We start from the raw sequence: 22,166 nt of genomic DNA, 5'->3' as shown, positions 1-22,166 counted from the left end.
CCTCGTACATAAAAGGCTTTTCGAAATTCACAATAAGATGATTACATACAATAAATTTCAGTAGTCAATGATGAAACAATATTCTCTATCCAAGCACCAGTTTTAGCAACGAAACAACCCGATTAGAAACCTTCCATAAAAACGGATGTTTTTGATATGTTATTACACTAAAATAGTCAATCTAATGTTAATTATGTTGTATTTTATTTTATTAGAGCTGTATGGTTTCAACCACACTGATGATTCCAAGAATAGTGTCTGTTGTAGTCTGGGTGGTGTTCATAGAAGATGTAATGAATGAACCTTATAGGTACCGCATGCACTGTAATATTGGAGTAATGATAAAAAGTTGGCATTGCCAAATGCTATATACTGTAAATTATATGTTTTTGAAGATCCTCGTTTGAAGTCTCTTCAAAAGATGATCGTAATATGCCGTCCATGTGGCCAGTGACTATCAATTATTGATTCCATAGGATCCCATACATATTTTTGGCTGTAGCTTGGACCAAAACATTCAATTTGTTTTAATAGACAACTCAAATTAACCGATACGTTCCTAAGTCATGTAAGTCGTGGGGAAAAGTAAGATTCGTTTTTCAGCTATTCTCCAAACATTGAGGCAGTGCCTAAATGTCTTCCAGAACACCAACAATAATACTTGATATTGGCAATTGCAAGCGGTTTGCACCTTCAATAATTCGTTTGAGTATATATATATATATATATATATATATGCGCCCTGGCCGTTTTGGGCGAATACGATATTTTCCGACGTTAGTAGAATTTGTTTGGTCGAAAATATTGATTAAGTTATGAGGCATTTTTTTAATATCGGAGGTTATATAGTGTCATTTTTTGCTGGTCAATCGATTGGTCAGTTGTATTTTAAGTTTAATTTGATGAAAAAAAAATTCTCCCGATCAAATTTCGCCCTTATTGTATAATACTCAAGTGAAAAAAGTTGTTTTGAAACATGGATATGTTGGGGGAACCCGGAAAAGAGGTTCATTTTTAGGGTAAGTGTAATACATTATCAACAGCAGCATTTTCGTTGAGATTTTACCACCATTTCAATAAAGAAAGACACTTATTCAAAGGATTGAAGAGCAAAATTTTCTCATGAAAAATTCTACGATTATTTGGGACTTGAATGTTCCACAACAGAACCTCGAACGATAGCCACACCCATATGCGTTTTTTTTTTTTTTGACTGTTATCCGAACATAAGTCATTCCAAACAGGTAACCATCCTTTTGCTATAAGGAATTTATCGGACCTTTTCATAATTGAGGATAATTAAGACCCGAGACGATTTGAATGTGTAATGGCAGTACAGGCAGGTAATCAAGTCAAGTAAACCTTATTTAAAGTCGATAAATCAAACAGGAAATATAAGCTCTGTACAACTTTTGAAATCGTCATAGTGTAATTTTTGCTGGCTTACAAAATGTACACTGCTCTCGCAGATTCATCAGCGGTAAGACCTCACTAACCTACATTCAAAACAAGGACGTCCATTTTAAAAACATTTCAGGTCATTTTGTATTGGTCCAAATTTCCTCTGACACTGCAACCCTCTTCTTTTATATATATGTCGGGTTGGGGTCAGAATGATGTGCCATACAAAAAGTTGGAGAAACAGAAAGTACCGCGGAGTACCGCCCTTCAACTGCTTGTATTTGTAACAACTTTCAAGAATCAAGTTGAAATTGTGCATGTCATATCTACCTAGTTTGATTCCAGGATCATTTTCCTGTATGCTGATACCAAATTTGCTACAGAAATTACCTTTTTTTTTTGAAGTTTTGATCATTTTCCATTTGAGACCCTGTTTTGTTGACATTTAAAATGTTTTAAAATTTTTGAACCGTAAAAGAGAGCATGTTACTTTTGGAACGGAAGGGTAGTACACACGTGATTTTTCTGTGGAATTTTGAAATATTCTGTTAGATTCCAGTCTTAAAAATCGTTTCTGCTCTGTTCCTTCCATAATGTAATTCTTGTAGTTAATTTGGTATTAGCATACAGGAAAATGATTCCAGAATCAAAGAGTAATCAAGGGAACCAAGGTTATATTGGTAATAAAAAGACTGTAATCTAGGGACAAAGACTAGATATGGAAAACAGACATTCACAACAAAGAACATAGAGCAGTGTGGAAAACAACCGCTCGCCAAATACGAGTAGATGTGTATTTTGGCGAGTTCTCATTTGCTTACACTCGTCAATTTGGCGACCATCAATTGATTGGCAAGGTCCAAGGAAAGTTAACCAGCCAACAGGTTACTTAGTAAAACATCCCTTAACATCATACATTATAAATATGTTCCCTTCATTTTAAGAAGTTTAGCTTGAATATTTCAAGTGAATTTTGGCATGATATGCACAATTTTATTGACTTGTAAAGCATTGTTTACGATCTGCCATTTTAATTTCTGGTAAATGGGATGCGCCAAAACCTAGGCGACGGTCCTGATCTCGTATTAGTATTTAAACGAAATTATCTTGGTAATTTAAGATTTGTTACCTTGCAAATTAGTTGTTTATTGCTAAAATAAAAATGAACAAGAAATGGAGTACTTATTTTGTTACTGTAAAGTACTTGAAAAACTTAAATGGGAGGGTATATTCGAAAATGGAAAAGTTTTTGATAAATTTAAAAACAAATGAAAAGATAGTTGCAGAAAGACAGGAGATAGTCAAATCCAAGAGAAAAAAGATGATAGTACAGAAAAAAAAAAAATGTGGGTAGTTGAATTTATATTTGACTAGCAAGATCAATATTCCACTAGCCAGAATGGCAAGTTGGGGAAAAATGGTTTTTCACACTGATAGAGTAACTAAAATCATACATACTAAGTAACAAAAGGAAGTGAAAAACTCGGACTCATACCCAATGACCTTGCTAGTATTTTATCGAATTAAAATAAGATATTAAATATCATCAATAATATGATTGTTAATTTATATCTACCATTGTCACTGTCTGTCTTTTTGGCCTTAGTTGGCCCTGGTGACAAAAAACTACAGATAGATGATTGTCCCTGTGTCACAGGCTTTGACCTTTTACGGCCCGACATGTTGCTTTTTGCTGACCGGAAACGAAGTATTTTTAGTTCAGTAAAAATAAGAAAGTCTATATTTAGAAACAGGGAAAAAACGCGGACTATTTATTTTAGCAACCGAACAATACATTAAAGTCACACCGATGCGTCATTCAAGTGCAATCTTTAATATTTGTGGATGAATATTGTCAGTATATTATATAAAGAGGGTCTTGAAGAATATTTCATGAATTTTATTTTTGTGGGGTACGAAAGTAGCCGGCGACGTTTGAAAGAGTAGGCGGCGATTTTTGCCGGCTGCTGGCTTCTAATGACATCCCTGAGTTTGTACAGTTTTTCACGTTTTTCACCTCTATATTTCTTGTATTCCATTGTTTGCTTATGCTGCTTTTGTAAAATGTCTAATTTCTGCACACTTTTTAGAGCCTGGTAAGCTGTACTCCCAACTGGAATGTCACAGTGTAAGGCACTACACAACTCAAGGATGGATTCACCTGGACCAAGATTTACACTATGGATGGCTGAGTGTGCCCTTCCAGAATAGTTCTTTTTGTACATTACATTTGAAGGTAAGGAACGCCTTATGCTACGATTCACACCCTCGACAAAGTTAGTGTTCATATTAAGCCTGGTCTTCTCAAGTGCTTTTGGTCCGAGGCACTTATTTACTGCGATACGAATAAAATCCATGTTTTCATGGGTACGCATGATTTTGAATGTCTTTGGTAGTAGACTTCTCTTCTTGAGCCACTCACTCTTGCCACATACAAAAGAATGTTTCTTGCATAAGTCATGTTTTCCCATGTAGCACCGTATAACTGCATCAACTGTATGAGACATCTTTGATTTAACTCTTTTAAAATTTCCTCCGAATTGCTTAGTACATACAGCAACTTCAGAATTGCACCTTTCAGTTAAGTCTGTTGCAAAGTTATTCAGTAGCTTTTGGCGTTGCTTTTGTGTCCGTGCTGGCATGATTTTTAGGAGACTTTTGTCTTTTTCCACACTTTTCCGCATATTTTCCGACAAATGCCTGGTATCAATGAAATGCTGAGGCTCATTTTTTGATTTTCCCTTCTCATACAAATCAACTGCAGCTCTGTAAGCTGAACTGTCTGGGTCAGTAACTAAATAGTCTACTTCTATGTTGTCTTTTAAAAGGTCTTCAAGGCACTCCCTGGCCCATGCATATTCATCACCAATGCTCTTCACCATTGGAATATTAGCACTGCATTCATCAGTACATTCAGACTGGAGTTGGCCTGAGTCAAAAATCAATATCTAGTGAAGAATGCTCTGAACAGAGCTTATTTTTGTCAACCAAATTAACAATTTTATGTTTTTTTTGTTACATTTTCAGCTGATTAGCTTGTTGGAACGGTGTGCGTCCAATTCCTGGGTTGGGTCTGTTGCTGTACATGCCATCCATTTGAACACTAATACATCTTGGATTTTTCTTTCCTCGGAGGCGGTTTATTTCAACTAATTCTTCCCTTCTTCTTTTCATGTCTTTTTTTACAACTTGTACAATGTTTTTATATACTTTATTTGTCCTTCTTTGCAAGCTAGAGGCTGCTGGAGTTGAGATATTGCCACTTAGAAAGATTTTGCACAAGCTTGTAGGACAAATTGGAGTCTGACTAAGGCCAACTAGTACACCAGTTGTTAGTTTTGAGGGTTTTCTACCCGGTCTGCCGGTTTCAAGTTCCTCATACTGTGTATACATCTTCGAAAAGTATTTAAACGATGCGCAAATAAGTCGAAATCTTGATGAGAAACCTCTTTTTTCTTCTTTGTCCAAATCGTATAGTAAAATACCATCACAGTCTGGACTTTTCATCATATGCTCTCTAAATGCGCAATTCCACATGTTTTCTGACTTGGAAAGGCACAGCACTCTGTGGGAATCAGAATTCAACCTGAAAATAAGAGAAGAAACCATATTTTATGTCCTACTAACACTAAAGTTATTTCTATATTCAAATGCAATTTACAGTTATCTCCCCCTTAATTTTAATATTTTTTTTTAATGGAGCATTTATGTACATTTGGCTGATATCTAGTTGATTTTTTCCTACTTTATAACTTAAATAAAGGTTAATTACTATACAAAGTGCAAGAATTTGTGTTCTTGGAAATAAATTAGCAAGTTTTAAGGAAAAACTAAATAGTTTGAAAATTGTGCACATATGGCATATATTGTTTATTTTATTTTTTTTTTTAATCTACATTAATAAACTGTTTGATTGTAAGTTAATTACGTTATTTATTATTACATGTCCTACCTTTTTTTTTTTAGCTCCTTTCTTAGATTTCCTAGCAACAGGAACAGATTTAGATTTTGGTCGCAGTAACTTGGCCGCACAACTGGACCGCTCTGCCTTCTCCTCAGGATCAGTGTATGGATCATTAACAACCAGTTCATGAGTTTTCCTTGTAAGTCTAATGTATTTAGGTGTTTCTAAGTCACTTTTCACTGTTGAAAGTTTAGTCCTTGCTTTTTTGTGAGGTAAATTCCCAGATTTAAATGTGTATTTATTTCCTTTTTTGAATCCTGACATTTTATAAATTTGAAATGTTGACTCTGTTAATTTAGCATTGATAAGTGTTGATGTGCTCTGATGCAAGTTTATTTTATACACTTGTTTTGCAGTACAGGTTGATGTGAAAAGTTCAGTCTTTGCACTATTTACAGGATAAACAACAGGTGCCCCCCCTTCAAACATATAAAATTCTTCAAAGATGCCATTTGATGATCTCATGGCTCTTCTATAGTTATTATGATGACAAGAAAAATTTGTTGCTGTCATTCTGGTACCTCTTATCACCAACGATTAAAAATTACATGATAAAGTTAGAAAGTGGATCTTCATTTCACTTAATTTAGAAAGTTTTGAACCTTTTTTTCCATTTTTTTTGTATTTTTACTATTAAAAGGGTAGATTCTACCCTTAATAAATTTAGATTTCAACTTGTACATGCATAAAAGGAGTATTGCTTAAAGTGTTGGAAAACATAAGTGAGAATAATTTCTAAGATATTTTAACAAGAAATTTTCCATTTTTAATTTTTGATTTTTGCTTTCTGTGGAAATTTTTCAGCACTGGCCGCAAACTCGCACTCCAACCTAAAAAGGGAATATCTCAACTAAACTTTAACGGATTTTCACCTAACTTGGTTTCTGTACTTGTGTTAAGATGTGCTTTATAAATGCGAACTTGAGTACTGATTCTTAACCGCTTCATGTTTTGATAGGATACAAATGCGCAATTATTTGTTTACATTCTACCGGGAACTTTTTTACTCCAACATGGTACTGAGTACTGAATACAAGGTGGTACCTGATTGGTTGGATATGGCTTGAAATTTATTTTCATTTCAAAACTTACCCATTTATGATTGATTTTATTTTGGTAATAATTAATAATTTGTTATAGGGTTGAAATGATTTCTCATATATGAAATCTAGGTGCTTCATTTTTTTCCAGTGTATTTTGTGCTGAATTTTCAAGAGTCCATAACAACTGAAATTTCGATCAACTTTTGCCGCATGACCATATACTTTTTTTGTGTGCAAATAAAAAGTATGCTTTTCTAGTTTTAGGAACTGAAACCCATTTTCTGCTAATTTGTGTGGTTTTGTTGAAATTAATTTTCAAACTACATAGGTACCCTATGGAAAATGCATTACGAATAATTGTGCTCTTGTATCCTATTACAGTTCTCGATGGATGATGGGAATATTTTACACATATCATGTAACATAAACAAAATTCAGACACAGCTGACAGCTGCAAATAAGACAATGATTGCCTTTCCTATCTTGGAAAAGCTATGCTTTGATGTGGATAATACATTTGGAGTTATATTTTTTTCCCAGGCGAGGTAGGTTCTTGACAACAGCAACAGTGGAACAACGGAGATACACGTACCTGTACATACATCCATGTGTTTCCTGAAGTTTTTAAAAATCACATTCACTGTTTGAAATAAATGTAAGTAAAAAAAAATAGGAAAAGGCTTGAAAACTATCAGAAAAGATGAATTTATTTTTACAAAACGTAATCTTAACCTTATTATATATATATTCATCCAATAACAGTAGAGGCTAAAAACCACTAATTCCACTTCCCATAGGCTTCTATGCTAATTTCACAATATTCAATGGCTTCTCTGGACTTTACCTTAACTTTAACCTGCAGAGGACTATATATCAGCATGATTCTACATATGCCAGCTCACAATCCTCTGAATGGCATGTGGGGTTAGCTGACTTGCAGTGCAATACTGGTCACCGGAAGTGAAGTGTCTATAAATAGCATGGGAAATCCCAGTGTTTTCACAAGATAGGGGTATATTTAGAAATCATTATGGAGATTAGGCTTCACATCACAAGAAGCAAAATGCACCTATAAAATGTACAGAAATGTTTTTCTTTTCAGAAACTGTTTAAATTTTTTAAATGAGATGAGAACTTTTTTCACAGCACTATGAGGAACAGGGGTAATTTCTGCGTAGAACTATTTTTGCGTACGTTCCAAATGCTCATTGGTTGAATTGGTGGTCTGTAACCTAAATAGAGCAGTCTACATATGAAGATACATGTATATATATTAAATTAAACCTTGTTCAGACACATATTATGTGACAGGATAAATAGTAGTTATGCAAGGGAGAGTGTACATTTGTATTACTTGTACAGGGCACAATGACCAGTTTAGTTTATTTACATATATGTACAAATGTGTATTAATTCCTACATGTATCAATGAAAAATCATGTGGAGTAGATGTAAGATAGAAATAATGTCAATTGTTAATAAATAGACCAAGAATTAGTTTGCAATTCTAACTATTGCTTGTCTTCTCTGTTTGTCCAAACTTTAAAAGTTTTAGAGAATTTTATTATCCAACATAAAATGTATAGAAATGCCCATCATTTACAACTGGTAGTTACGATTTGGAAATTCCTACAGCCGGTCACTAGGAAATCACAGCCATGCATTACTAATTTTAGTATGGGGCATTAATAGTTTTTCTTACCTTTAATAAGTGACAACTTTAAGTAAGAGTGATCTAATTCAATTACATGTAATTAGATTAGGAGATTTAAAGTTGTTGAAAGATGGTACTGGAACTGAGTATATTGAATTATTAGGTATGTTTAATCTTGTACTAGAGATTAATTATTATTTTCTTTTTTTTTTTTTTTTGGGGGGGGGGGGTGATTATTAGAAACAACACCATCATGATTTATTTTCATAAATATTTGATTCATCGAGATACAGACTTATTTCAAATTAAGGTGAAATCATATGTTTCAGTAATAGATATAAAGTTGGTTAAAAAAAGTATCAATGCAAAGCTTTTTCCATATTAGCCCTGTAATATGCCCTTTTTATTAATAGCCTCGGATGGCTGTAATGGCCATTATTAATACCTCGGGCATGTAACAGGGCCAATACAGAAAAAGCCATACATTAATACTATATTAACATGATGCCCTTATTGTTTGCCTTGTGCAGTCAAATATGGTAAGATGCCCTTATTGTTTGCCTTGTGCAGTCAAATATGGTAAATACATGTAGATTTGTGATATTAAATATCTGAAATCTACACATTTCATCTTCAGTGCTCTTAGTAATAACACAAATTGTATGTCTTTAAATGACATGAAATGTAAATACTTAATATGAGTTTGAATTAAAAAAAATATGATAATATCTTGAAAACTATAATAGATAGAATGAAACTTTTGATTGACGAAATGATCCTCATGATATGCCCTAACAAAGTCTTCATGGAGTCATACTTGTCCAACACCATTTTGTTACAGTTATTGCCTTTGAAAGCAAAAATTTAAACAGATGAGGGATTTTGGCTCCTGGGAGCCTCTTGTTTATATGTTCCAGGCTCATCCAGTATTGAGTCATAAGTTGTAAAATTCCTGATTGTAGAAACAATTCTTAACTTTTTTTCATTTTTTGTGTCTTTTGTTTATCATATTCATATTTCTCATTTTGTCTTTTCAGCTTGGTGACTGGATACAAATTTGTCGGAAGTGGCAAGATTCCCCTGGTCCATGATTAATCCTGCTTGCACTTGTAGTCAGACAGAAGTTTGAATTAATAGGAGCAGAACAGATCCTCAGGTGAGTGGATTCTTTTGGATCTGACTTTCCATAGCCTCGGTTTACAGCCTCACACTTAAGTGTCACTGTCCCAAAACGAGTCTTAACGAAGTTTGTCCGACCAAATCTAATGTTGATTATATTACACCCAAGTCTCTTATCATCCTCTGTCATGTACAAGCATTTTGCTTCCACATCTGGCATAAAGTCTTTGCCCCAGTGATCTTGCTCAGTACCTTTACATACATAGGAGTATGATTTGTACTTTTCTAAACAATGTCTTGTATAACACGCAATGATACTATCTGTTGCATAGCTAAATCTGTTTACAAGTTTGTTCATATCTCTTGCAAACTCCCTAAGACTAAGAGCGAAGTTGAACCCTTTGTGCTGCTGTTGCTTAAGTCAAAAGCAAATCGTTTTTTTTTTTTTTAGCATTGTGCAATCTGTTTTAGTTACAAACTGTAGCATCATTTCATTAAATTTAGCATTGTCACAGTCTCGCATTTGTGATTTGGCTAAGTATCTGGTGTCGCGACGGTTCTCAGGTATGATAATTAAATTTTCTTCTTGTTTCCGGCTAAATCCTCTGAACGTATGACTATCACCATCTGTTGTTAATTGTCCAAATATAAATGGTCATTTAGCATATCACCCAGTATTTCAAAATACCTCTCTTCATTGCCTATTGTAGCACTCCATTTCATGTTGGCTGAACAGTTACCAGGATAGCCTGGGCACTCTGGATCTCGTCCAAGTGATCTTAGATTGCTTGCTGTCTTACAAAGTATGTTTGCATCATGAAACTATAAGTTTCTTCTTTACTGTTACATTTCTGCTAGTGAGCTTCTAGCTTGGGTAGAAGGCTGAAACTGTGTTGTTCTATGGTGACAAGAATTTTTTTTGTATTGTGTGTCAGTTTCAGCTATTATAGGTGTGGTTTCTGGGAACCCATATCTTCAAAGTGCCATTTTTAGCTCGCCTGGCCAAAGGCCATATGTGCTATTGCCATCACTTGGAGGCATCATGAAACTATAAGTTTCTTCTTTACTGTTACATTTCTGCTAGTGAGCTTCTAGCTTGAGTAGAAGGCTGAAACTGTGTTGTTCTATGGTGACAAGAATTTTTTTGTATTGTGTGTCAGTTTCAGCTAGTATAGGTGTGTTTTCTGGGAACCCATATCTTCAAAGTGCCATTTTTAGCTCGCCTGGCCAAAGGCCATATGTGCTATTGCCATCACTTGGAGTCCGTCGTACTTGTCCGTCGTCGTTAAACAATTTTTCAAAACTCTTCTCCTCTCACACTACTTGACCAATTGGTACCAAACTTTGTATAAATATTCTTTGGGGTATCCTGCATAGAATTGAAGTGGTGATTTTTGATCCATCAAAAAAAAAGGCCTCCGTTACTAAAAATAGAACATAGGGGTCAGACAGTAGTTTTTTGCATATATCTCCAAAACTGTAGGTTTAGCTGATTTAAAAAATTTTCATTTTCATATGATAAGCCATGTTAGAGTTATTGCTCTTTTTCAATGTTTTTTCCTATTTTTAATGTTATTTCTTTAAAAAATCTTCTCCTTTGACACTGCTTGACCAATTGGTACCCAACTTCTAATGAGTGTTCTTTGGGGTATCCTGCATAGAACTGATGTGGGGATTTTTGATCCATAAAAAAAAATGGTCCACGTTAATAAAAATAGAACAAAGGGGTTAGACAGTAGTTTTTCACATATATCTCCAAAACCATAAGGTTTAGCCAAATTCTTTCAAAATATGATACGATCCTTATTTGTAGGACTACAAAAGTCTTCAGGCATAAGAGTTGTTAGATGCCTCCTTATAAGAGTTATTGCCCTTGACAGGGGAAAATGACAGGTTTTTATTTTTTCAGTTTTCAGCCAATGTCTTGAAAACTATGATAGATTTTAACTTTCATTTGCTGAAATGATACTTATGATAAGTCCTATCACAGTTTTCTTGAGTCAAAATTGTTGGGGAATTTCTTGTTTAATTTATTGCCCTTGAAAGGCAAAATTCAACCAGGTGAGCGATTCAGGCTCCTAGGAGCCTCTGGTTTTCAGTGACTTGGCCACTGTTGACCCTGATTTGATCAGACTACACACAGTCTGATGATAGAGTTGCCAGTGCCCTTGTTGACTTTATGGATTGGCGTATGGATTCAACTGGAAAAATTTCTCGCATAGTTTATATTTGCTGGTACAGTACTTCTAATAGCGTGATTAAGGGGCTCAACTTATATGTAGCAAGCATCACTTTATCTAGGCGGTAGTTTATAATTTGTTGTAAAACATGTTTGGACTTCTCATTTGATTCAATTTCAAAATTTCCCTGCTTTAAGTAAGCATTTTTTTCAATCCAAGTCTTAGATTTCTTAATTTTTGAACATGCAAATAAATAAAGTTACCACAGGAACAGTTCACTATGATACTATGGCATCAGTAACATATGATAGTTTTGATATAGCCCCATCAGGAATTTTGTAGTGTCATGTATTCTGCTTGTCACCTTGCTGCTATGTCAGAAGCAAACAGCCCATGGAGGTGTTTTTTTTGGGGGGGTTTTCAAGCGAGCTGGCATTATATCACACACACTTGACAGATTTGTCACATACTTCCTATGGTTGGCTGACATGGGTCTTTTGTTGAGGTAATGTACTGGTTCAGTTGAAGTAAGACCTTTGTTGACCATGCTTTCTGCAGCATTATATGCACTACTGTCTGGATCTGTGGTTACTTCATTAAGCTCAAACCCATCTCACAGTTCTTGCCCAGGCTTGTTCATTTCCAATACTGTCTTGCATGTTAATTTAGTTTTTAGCTCACTTGGCCAAAGGCCATGTGAGCTTTTGCCATCACTTGGCGTCCGTCGTCCGTCCGTCCGTCGTCCTTCGTCCGTCCGTAAACTTTTACATTTCAATCTTCTTCTCTGAAACCACAGGGCCAAATAAAACCAAACTTGACACAAATGTTCACTGGTATGAGGGGATGAAAGTTTGTGATTTTGGTGCCGATCGGAAATTCAAGATGGCCGCCACCGAGGATCTTAGTTTAACATTGGACCCTATGGGAGAAACATGTAAAAATCTTCTTCTCGGAAACCACTTGACCAAATTAAACAAAACTTGACACAAATGTTCACTGATATGAGCGAATGAAAGTTTGTGATTTTGGTGCCAATTGGAAATTCAAAATGGCCGCCACCGAGGATCTTAGTTTAACATTGGACCCTATGGGAAAAACATGTAAACATCTTCTTCTCGGAAACCACTTGACCAAATTAAACAAAACTTGACACTATTAAATGTTCACTGATATGAGGGGATGAAAGTTTGTGATTTTGGTGGCGATCAGAAATTCAAGATGGCCGCCACCGAGGATCTTAGTTTAACATTGGACCCTATGGGAAAAACATGTAAAAATCTTCTTCTCGGAAACCGCTTGACCAAATTAAACAAAACTTGACACAAATGTTCACTTTTATGAAGGGATGTAAGTTTGTGATTTTGGTGCCAATCGGAAATTCAAAATGGCCGCCACTGAGGATCTTACTTTAACATTGGACCCTATGAGAAAAACATGTAAAAATCTTTTTCTCGGAAACCGCTTGACCAAATGAAACAAAACTGGAAACAAATGATCGTTGGCATGAGGAGATGAAAGCTTGTGATTCTTTTGCCATTTCAAAATGGCTGCCACTGTGGATCTTAACTTAACCAAAGTTTCCGCTCGAGAAAATATACATCTAGAGGTCGCCACATGATCTTCAACAAGTGGGAAATTTCATCCATGTAGCAAGCTCTAAATTGCCCCAATAAAAACAAAGTGGATAAATCAGTGAACACAATACTGAGGGGGGCTGGAGGGGGTCTGATCCCGGAATCCCGACTTTATTTTTACTAAATCCCGAAATCCCGAACAACAAAGGACCTTAAAAACTGCTAAAATCCCGATTCCCGGTGGATTTATTTCCCGTAATCCCGGGCTTAATTCTCAGAAATCCCGAAATCCTGAGCTTAAAAACCTCTGATCCCAGCATCCCGAAAAAGGTCCGGCCCTTCCTCAATACTATATCAGTTTATCATTTATGGTAAGAAACTAAAATGTTTTAAAAAAAGACAACTACATGCCAGTGACTATATTTCCTGCCTTGGGACAGGCGCAAACAATATGCAGCGGGGTTAAACTAGTTTTGTTGGATCCAAACCCTCCCCCTCTATACGGTCAAAGGCTAAAATAAATACAAAGACACACAGTAAAAATCAACCTGAAATACATCCAATTCATTAGAAAAGTACCTCAACAATTATTAACAATAACATAGAAGACAAACAAATGAGGTATAAACAATGAATGCTCGCAGTTACTGAAAGCAAGCTCAGGACACAAATAAGGATGACAAATCTTCAAGCCTCCCAACACAAAAAATATCAGTTACAAAACTTCCAAAGGATTTAGAACTGCAACATCATAGACTATGTTGGTCTAGCAAGAAGTTGTGCAATGACTAAAATGCTAAAATATGAATGATTAAGTTATAATGTAATGTTCTAATAAGAACTATATTTCCATACAAAACTGGATGTGAAATGCCTAGTTTAATAAGATTAGTTTTTTAGCAAAGTAATCATGTTGGAGGCTAAGAAACGCTGTGTTTTGCAGAAATTTCATGGATTCCGCAAAACAATGGCAATTTCTGCATTTTTAAAGGCCTGGTTCCGGATTTTAGTATGTTGGGGTTGCAAACTATGCATTATGTCCCCTTTCCAACCTGTCCCATGCAATAATTCCTGTTTACCAATGCTTTAAATTGCAAGAAAATCTTCATCTAAGGAAAATTCCTTGTAAATTTACGCAAAATTATATGAAATATTTAGCAAGTAATTAAACCAGATGAGCGATACAGGCTCACGTGAGCCTCTGGTTTACTGTATGCTTTTTCTTTTTTATGAGCACAGCTTTGATTTTTGATTTGTGGCTACAACATAATGTTTGAATGTTTCATTGTCAGTTACAGAGAAGTTAGACTGTGTTGCTAGTTGGAATGGCGTTTTTCCAATACCTTAATATATTCTGCTGATATAGATTCCATCGGCCTGGACATTTTTTGTCTTAGGATCCTAGCCATGTAGTCTTTTCACCCTTTTTACCTTTTCTCTCTGCATTTCCATGTCTTCATTTTTCTTTTCTGTTATTTTAGCCACTTAATTTGATCTATACTGCATACCTGATACAGATGGAGGGGGGATATTTGATGCCATACAAACTTGATGGTAACTTGATGTACCTATTGGTGTGTGTTGAAGACCCACTTGCCTGCCTACATTTACATGTATTTTGGCTGCACGACGACCGTGCTTGTTGCTTTCAACGTCTTCGTACAAGTTAAAGGTTTTTGATTTGTATTTGCACTTAGTACACTTTGCCACTTCTGTTCAAGCTGAATCCCATTTCTGTTCTTTCAATAAATCCTGTCTAAGTAACCTTTTTACTTCGGTGACATTTGTATGTGCTCCCTAAATATTTTATTCTACATGTCACTATTTTTTCCTATTGTTACAGTTCTATTTGTCTTTCTTTCAGATCTGTAGGCACAAATAAAAGTTTTTACTATAAATTTCCTTCTAATTCAATTTTAGAAAGGATTTATTTTTCATATAATCAATCAGTTGAAAAATGGTCTATTTAATTACCTCCCTTGTTTTCATGATTTTTTTTATCATGCACCATTTACATCATATGCTCATATTTCTGTTTTCCATATCTACTTTTTATAGTAATTTCATAACTGTATTTCTTGACAGTGAATAAAAATAAAAGTTTTATGTAGGTTTCTCTTGTTTTTAAGGATTTAAAAAAAAAAATGGGGGGGGGGGCTATTTTCATGTGTTCTACCATAGACATTTGAAAAACTCCAAAACTCTCTATTTTACATGTATTGAAAAACTTTCTTTTTTTACATGTATAAATATGGCTTTCATATATCAAAGTACTTCTGAATAACTTATTTAGTTAGATTAATGTAAAGATTTGTCTTGTGCAGTCTTAATTTTATTCTCAGCACATTTTCCACTTCAGTCTTAGCTGCCTGATTTGTACACAACAACTGCACAGATGTCATGGAGACTGGAATTTCTGTTGAATGTTTGCTTGTTGGAGATTTAGTCACAAGATCATATTCATCCAGTGTTAGTTTCACAAAATTAGTCACTTGTATTTCATATACTTCAGAATTTGTATGTGTAAGCCCTTTATTGTGGGGTGTGTTTCCATTCCTAAACTTGTATTTTTTCAAGTGAACAGCATAGTGTCCCTTTTTTAAAATTTTGTCATGAAATTACATTGTAAAATTCTAGAAACAATATTTGATTATCATTACCAGATATTCTTGTGCCTTTTTTTTGGTTAAGTGGTTTTCTTCAAGAAATCAACAGAATTTTTTTTAAATTGAAAAGTCAGGGGTTGAAAATTCCTAAAGCCTGATGCCCAGGACTAAAAAAAATGCACCTCGGGACTTGTCGTTTTTCAATGAAATAAGTCTGTCGGGCATGGCAAATCTAAAAAAAATAGAACTAATTTTTGAAAGATTTCGTTGTCATTATTTGGACCATGTTTCTTGATCTATTCCCTGACCTATAAATAGTAATAACTTTATTTTTAGAATGGGTATTTACTAGATCGATCTATTGATTAGTCATTCTCAAGTCTGAATCACACCTGCGCTTGATCAGACACATTTTTTGACATGCTACAAATTTTATTAATCAAGCGCTGGAATGATAAAGATCAAATTTTGTTGATAATTTTTTGAGGATAAGAGCGTTGCTCAATTATAATTTCACGGTTAAAAAAAATGCAGAAATGGAAAGCTGATGACAAGGCATCAGATGTGGAGATGGAATCAATTGACACTGTGTCTTCTTCCCTGCAAACCTAGAATTATACATAAGAATATCAGATAACAAAATTGCATTTATATTGATTGGGACTTGACATAGCATTGTTCGGGCTTAGTGTACAAAAGATGAAAAAGTCCAGGGCTCGGGTCTTCCCAAAAAAATGTTCAACCCCTGAAAGTTTTGCTGAATAATATAAAATTTACTCTGGCCACAAGTGGAGGCAAGATACTAAATAAAGCATAATATTTGGTCTTTGAATATAAAAATGAGTAATTTACTGAAAAATATTTAGGTTTGATGGAATTTGTTCCCTTATAGGTATAAAACCACTAAATATTCATGAGATCAACAAGCATTGCCCATTTTGGGGAGAAAAATTTGAGGTAAGGAAATGAGTGCCAGAACTTAGACCATTGAATAACACTGCTTGGTTTGAATTTTTTTCTTACAGTACTTTCATTTTTCTAGTAATTTTTATTTTTTTTTTTTCAAGAACTGAAATATTTTTTTTCACCAAAGATCTAAAGAATAGGGATGTCCTGTATAGAAACACAGTGCTGAAATACATTGTTTACAAACAAGCCATGTGAATTGCCAAAAAGTTCTGCATGACCATATAGTTTGACAGCGGCATAAGATGAAACTATATATCTTTTTATCTAAACAATATATGAAAAATCCAGGTTTTGAATGGTAAAAAAATATGGGTGTTGATTTTGTGATGGCTAAGCATAGAAAGTAATGGGAGTTTTTTTCCAGAATTTATACCTATAAAGGAGAATGTTTGGTAAGGACCCTTTTTTGCCTCTTAATTTGGGCTTTTTTGAAAATTTGATTATCTGATTTCTAAGTAATAGCAGTATAGTAAAATGGTGGCAAACACTGAATTTAAGATGTTTTTGACAAGATTTATGATTTTATTCCAGAAATAACAGTGTGCATTTATGAGACTTTTACAAAAACCTTGAACATTTCTGCAATTTTTACGGTGATTTTTGTGTGGAGCGGAAGTTGCCACACATCTGTTGACTCAAGATATTTTTACACGAGTTGTAACTGACAATTATACACAAAATATATGAAGCAAGAGATTCAACATGCATGTGGCCATTGTTCAAAGAGTAATAAACTACACAAAATTTGGTGTTTTCCAGCCTTTTTAACAGATTTTTCCAATCTCGGTCAAGTTTGAAGGGCTTATATGTTCAAATTATTACCATAAACCAATCAAATCAACTATAGAACACATTAAAGAGCTTGAGAAACAATATTAGAGTTTCTTCATGTAGACTTTGTTTTTGAGGCCAAATTTTGCCCTTAACAAACCAACATCTTTGTCGGATACAACCTTATTTCCCATGGAAGTTATAAAAAAAACTTGTAAGGTATTTCAAAACATATCACATTTACTCAAGATTTTTTTAAAAAATTTATCGCAAACTTTGCCTGTAGTAATAGGTACAAGTATTGTATTGATATTCTTGAGCGGGTCTACGTCAAAACATGGAGGCTAATAAAATAGTCAGAGTTCCTTTTATGTTTTTTTTTTTAAACAGCTGCATGTAATTTTTAACTTGAATTTTGGCCATATTTAAAGATGTATCCAAGTAGATAAAATGTGTGATTTTTATATACAGATTCAAAGGCAGGAAAGAGGAGGTATGTCCAGTTGATAAGGAGTACTGCAGCACAACACCACCAAAGTGAAAGTAGAAAACATGTGCTTTTGACTTTAAGGTTTGACAGTTTCCCAATCTTTGTGGATTGGTCTAGGTTTTTTAAGTTAAAATCAAATTTCTTGAAACATTCTATATGCATGAAAGTTGTACATGTATCATAATTCAAGATATTGATCATTACAATATAATTACAAATTAACATATCAATGATATAATTGATACACACTTTTTATATAACATCATAAGCAACATAAAATTATGGATAAAATAATAATAAATCATCATGGATACGAGACTAACTAATTACCTCACTTATGTTACATTCCTTATGCATTTCTTCCTCTCTGATAATTTCAATAGAAGAATTTGTTTTTTCCTACCTACTGACCTAAGCTTTAAATCATTGGGTTGAGAAACAGCAAACAAACATATTTTTGTGTTTGGGCTGATATAGAATTTTTCTGTGTATGTGTGCACACTTACATTTGAAAGTAAAAATCACTCACCTAATGCATTTTTGCTATTCTTAATTGATATTTTTTCTAAAAATAATATATATTTTTGAGGATTTTGGTCACTTAATATCAAATTTATTCATGTTTGCCATGTTGTAGAACAATTTTAATGCAAATGTCTATTATGACGAATATTGTAGTTGTTGACAGGTCTGGAATATCTTCTTTTATCATACTTTAGTGATATTTCTTGCAGTAAACCATAAATTGTTTATGATTCAGTCTGAGGCCTAATTTGCATAGCATAATGCATAGAATTTCAAGTATTGTGGTATAATTTTGGCAAATTGTGTTTTATTTCATGTATTAAAAGTAATTATCTGTTTTTTATAGGATCAAGCAATCAATGATAGATGTCAGTTGCCAGGTTGTTTAGGTTAAACTGAACAACTGTGCCCTGCAGCAGCACCATAGGTTTATGTATTTGGAAACTGTTTGAAAATAACATTCTTAAGAGATTTTTGTAAGCATTTTTATTTGTTAGCATATAAAGCACAATCAAATTGTGTAGTTAAAATGTTGATTTTCTACTTTTCCAGAAAAAAGAACTGCATTTTAGTAAAAAATTTGTTTTTCATTGCTTAATTTACCTAGTAGGTTAGAAAGCAAGAGATGAATAAAATAAGTAAATTTTACAGTTTTGTTTATGTATTGGGGATATGTTTTTTATAAGAAATACACTTCTTTATCAAACTAATGATGAGAGAGTTCAAGGATTATAGTGGAAACTAAAAGAATGTAATTCAGAGACAAAGACAGGCATGGATAACTGACACACAACCAAGAATAAAAAATCACTGAAATATTATACAGCAGTCCCCCTTTCTAGGGCCCCTCATTTGAAAGACCACTCCTTTCTCCTGGCCATATTTCTCTTGCATTAACTCTTTTATATACTAATTAACCCCTTTTTGAAGGCCACCTTTTTTCGGCCAAAAATATCCTTTGTCCTCTCAAAAACAACCATGCTGTTGTTTATTGACAACTTTGATAACAATGATAAACCAGAAGTTTGAGACCGGATGTTCAATAGTTTGACCTGAAAGGTTAAAGTTACACTTCTGTGATTGCACAATTGGTAAACAAAGATGACATCTGTTAAAAAAAAATGAAAGTGTTGACACTCGAAAACAAAGTTAAAGTCATTAAATTAACTGAAAAGGGTCACAGTTTGAGGAAGCTGGCGGCAGATTTTAAGGTGTGTAAAATGCAAATTCAAAATATTATTTGGAAAAAGGAGAACATTTTAATTATGAAAACAGTCTGACATCAGTTCATTTTTCAAAGTAAATCTGATACAATGTACACGTTCAAGTTCTTTTAATGAATGCATCTTATGTTTAAATACATTGTGATATTTTAATGTGTCATACTTGCATTTTAAACAGATAATAAAAGGCATTTTAATATTCATAAAACATGAAACAGACATTATCTGGATTATACATAAAGGTCCTACAAAAGAAAAGCAAATCTGTTACATAAGGAACATTTTGTATATATTTTCAGCCATTTTGATTTTCAGATCAATTCCTTTATAGAGACCACCCCTTTTGTAAAGCCTCTTTTATGTTGCAAATGGGTTGTTCTCTCAAGAGTGGGACTACTGTACATGCAAGGTAAAACAGAAGTAAATAAGCATCTAAGACTCCACAAAAACTGGAAGCATAACCATAGTGCACTGATATGGTAAGCATCCTCTGTTTTTCTAGCAACACCCGCTCAGTTGCTCATAAAAAGTCAATTCAGGGAAGAAGAAAAAAGAAAGAAAAACTATTGGCATTTTGTACAAATAAGTATTCATTGTGCAGATGGATTCACTACAAGTTCATGACAGCCATAAGTAATATGGTTTTATTTTGTTCAGTTTTCATTATTTATGGATTGAATTGCATTGAATTTATTTCTTTTTTTCAGGAGGGAAAAAAGCTGTCTTCGTTGATGTGTTCAGTGATTGTAATATTCCCAGACAAGGGTCAAACTACAGTATTAGACCTTTGTAAATATTTATTTGTGTCATAAAATGGATGTATTTTTTGAAAAAAAAAAAAACACTTTTCCTATTTGTTCACCCAGGGGAATGGAGGAAAATAGCATTTATTTTCCGGCATTAGGTTGATCAGTCACGTACCCTGTTCAAATGAAAGGAAGAAGAACTTTTGAATAACAGATTGGTATACTGACACAGTTTGTAATGAGCATTTTTCTCTCAGATTTTTAAGGATAGAAGTTTAAAAAAAATAGGTTTATTTTATTTTAGAAAATACATAGAATATGAAATTTTGATAGATAGCATATTACAAATGAGTGTGGAAAAAAAACTGCTGAACTTCTGGTACCTTTAAACTTCTGTATGAATGGCGATTCATGTCACAATAAGGATATTTCTATAACGATGCTTTTTAGCTCACTTGGGGTCCGTCGTCGTTGTGGACAAATTTTAAAATATCTTCTCCTCTGAAACTACTAAACTGACAGGTTTTAAACTTTGCATGATTATTCCTTAGGGTGTTTTGCACAAAATGATCGTTGGGATTTTTGATCATTGAAAAAACATGGCTGCTGTTACTAAAAATAGAACATAGGGGTCAGATTGCAGTTTTTTGCAAACAACTCAAAAATCGTTGCCTTTAGCAAATATCTGGCACGAATAAAATTGTTCAGCATCATGAGATGGACCTATGCCAAAATTTTCAAAATGATTGGTCAACTGATGTAGGAGTTAAGCCCCGGAAACAGATTTTTTTTTTGATTTTTTGCATGTGCAACTTTGAAAATCTATTCAAAATCTATTGGACAGAATTCAATGAAATTTGGCATTTATGTTTCTTAGGGTATTCCACACAAAATGGTTGTTGGAATTGTTGATTCATGAAAAAACATTACTAAAAATAGAACATAGGTTCAGATGGCAATTTTTTGCAAATAACTCAAAAATCGTTGCCTTTAGCAAATTTCTGTCTGGGTAATATTGTTTAGCATTATGAGACAGACCTATGACCAAAATTTTCAAAACAATTGGTCATATGGCCCCTGAAACAGTTTTTTTTATATTTTCGCATATGCAACTTTGAAAATCTGCTTCTCAAAATCCATTTTACAGAATTCAATGACAGTTAGCATACATGTTCCTTAGGGTATCCCACACAAATTGACCGTTCGGATTAAGACGGGTTTTTGAAAAAAAAAAAAAAATTGTTGCCTTTAGCAAAATTCTGGTTCAGGCCATGAAAATGCTATGAAAAGCATTTCCTGCATTTGACAATTTAGTTGATTTTAACTTAGCCTGTCTCATTCCTCAAGTTTTTTCAAATAAGGAAATGGTTAACCAGGTGAGCGATTCAGGCTCTCTTGAGCCTCTAGTTTCTTTCGTGATAGTTTTAACTACTTACTGGAATTAACATTAAATTAATTGGTAGTAGCATTTGTTTAAAGTATTACAACACTTTGAGGGAATGGAGTTATTTATATAATTTAAAGTATGTTTCTCGCAAGTATCATGATACTTGATAATTGTGTAATGATAATTGTTGAAAGTATTTGTATTCCACTTATTTTAAATAAATTGAAAAAATATATGTTGCCATTCCCCTATCTTTTACCTTTACTTTTGAACAACACTTACCAAAATCCATCCATGTTTTTTTTTAAACCCTTAGCAAAGTTACCCTATTTTCAACAAAGAAATTTGAGCAAATTGACCAATAAGTGGTCAAATACCAATGGCAGTGTTTTCAGTTAGTCCTTCGATAGGCCTCAAAGTTATTTAACTCTAATGTCTTAAAGTGAATTAATTTGTAAATCCAAATTATTTGGCCATTTCTGTTACACTAAAAAATAACATCAGAAGGAGAAAG

General features: G+C 33.8%; 1 protein-coding gene, 1 long non-coding RNA gene and 1 pseudogene across 10 annotated transcripts in view; 2 read left to right on the top strand and 1 right to left on the bottom strand.

Moving 5' to 3' along the window:
• LOC148609057 (uncharacterized) overlaps positions 1-22,166 on the top strand; it is a 99,506-nt gene that overhangs the window by 3,924 nt on the left and 73,416 nt on the right. Inside the window, exon 3 of the mRNA XM_088596234.1 lies at positions 216-310. The gene's annotated coding sequence lies outside the window, so the exon portion shown is untranslated. The remainder of the gene's footprint in view (positions 1-215; positions 311-22,166) is intronic.
• Positions 1,219-22,062, top strand: LOC148609060 (uncharacterized). Of its 9 annotated transcripts, none has more exons than XR_015924790.1 (10): positions 1,219-1,356; positions 3,492-3,637; positions 5,368-5,504; positions 6,949-7,063; positions 9,100-9,218; positions 14,417-14,607; positions 15,295-15,404; positions 17,753-17,852; positions 18,643-18,772; positions 20,227-22,062. It is a non-coding gene; the product is annotated as an uncharacterized LOC148609060 (long non-coding RNA). The 9 variants fall into 9 exon arrangements; XR_015924789.1 differs by lacking the exon at positions 1,219-1,356 and adding an exon at positions 1,456-1,480; XR_015924791.1 differs by lacking the exons at positions 1,219-1,356; positions 3,492-3,637 and adding an exon at positions 4,626-4,732.
• Positions 3,016-5,833, bottom strand: LOC148609061 (uncharacterized; annotated as a pseudogene).

Source organism: Perna viridis, chromosome 8 (genome assembly GCF_037379345.1).
Source record: "Perna viridis isolate PV_CMFRI_1.1 ecotype Kerala chromosome 8, ASM3737934v1, whole genome shotgun sequence".
In the NCBI taxonomy this organism is placed as follows: domain Eukaryota; kingdom Metazoa; phylum Mollusca; class Bivalvia; order Mytilida; family Mytilidae; genus Perna; species Perna viridis.
The sequence above is the reverse complement of the archived record's forward strand: the minus strand, read 5'-3'. Positions and strand labels throughout refer to the sequence as shown.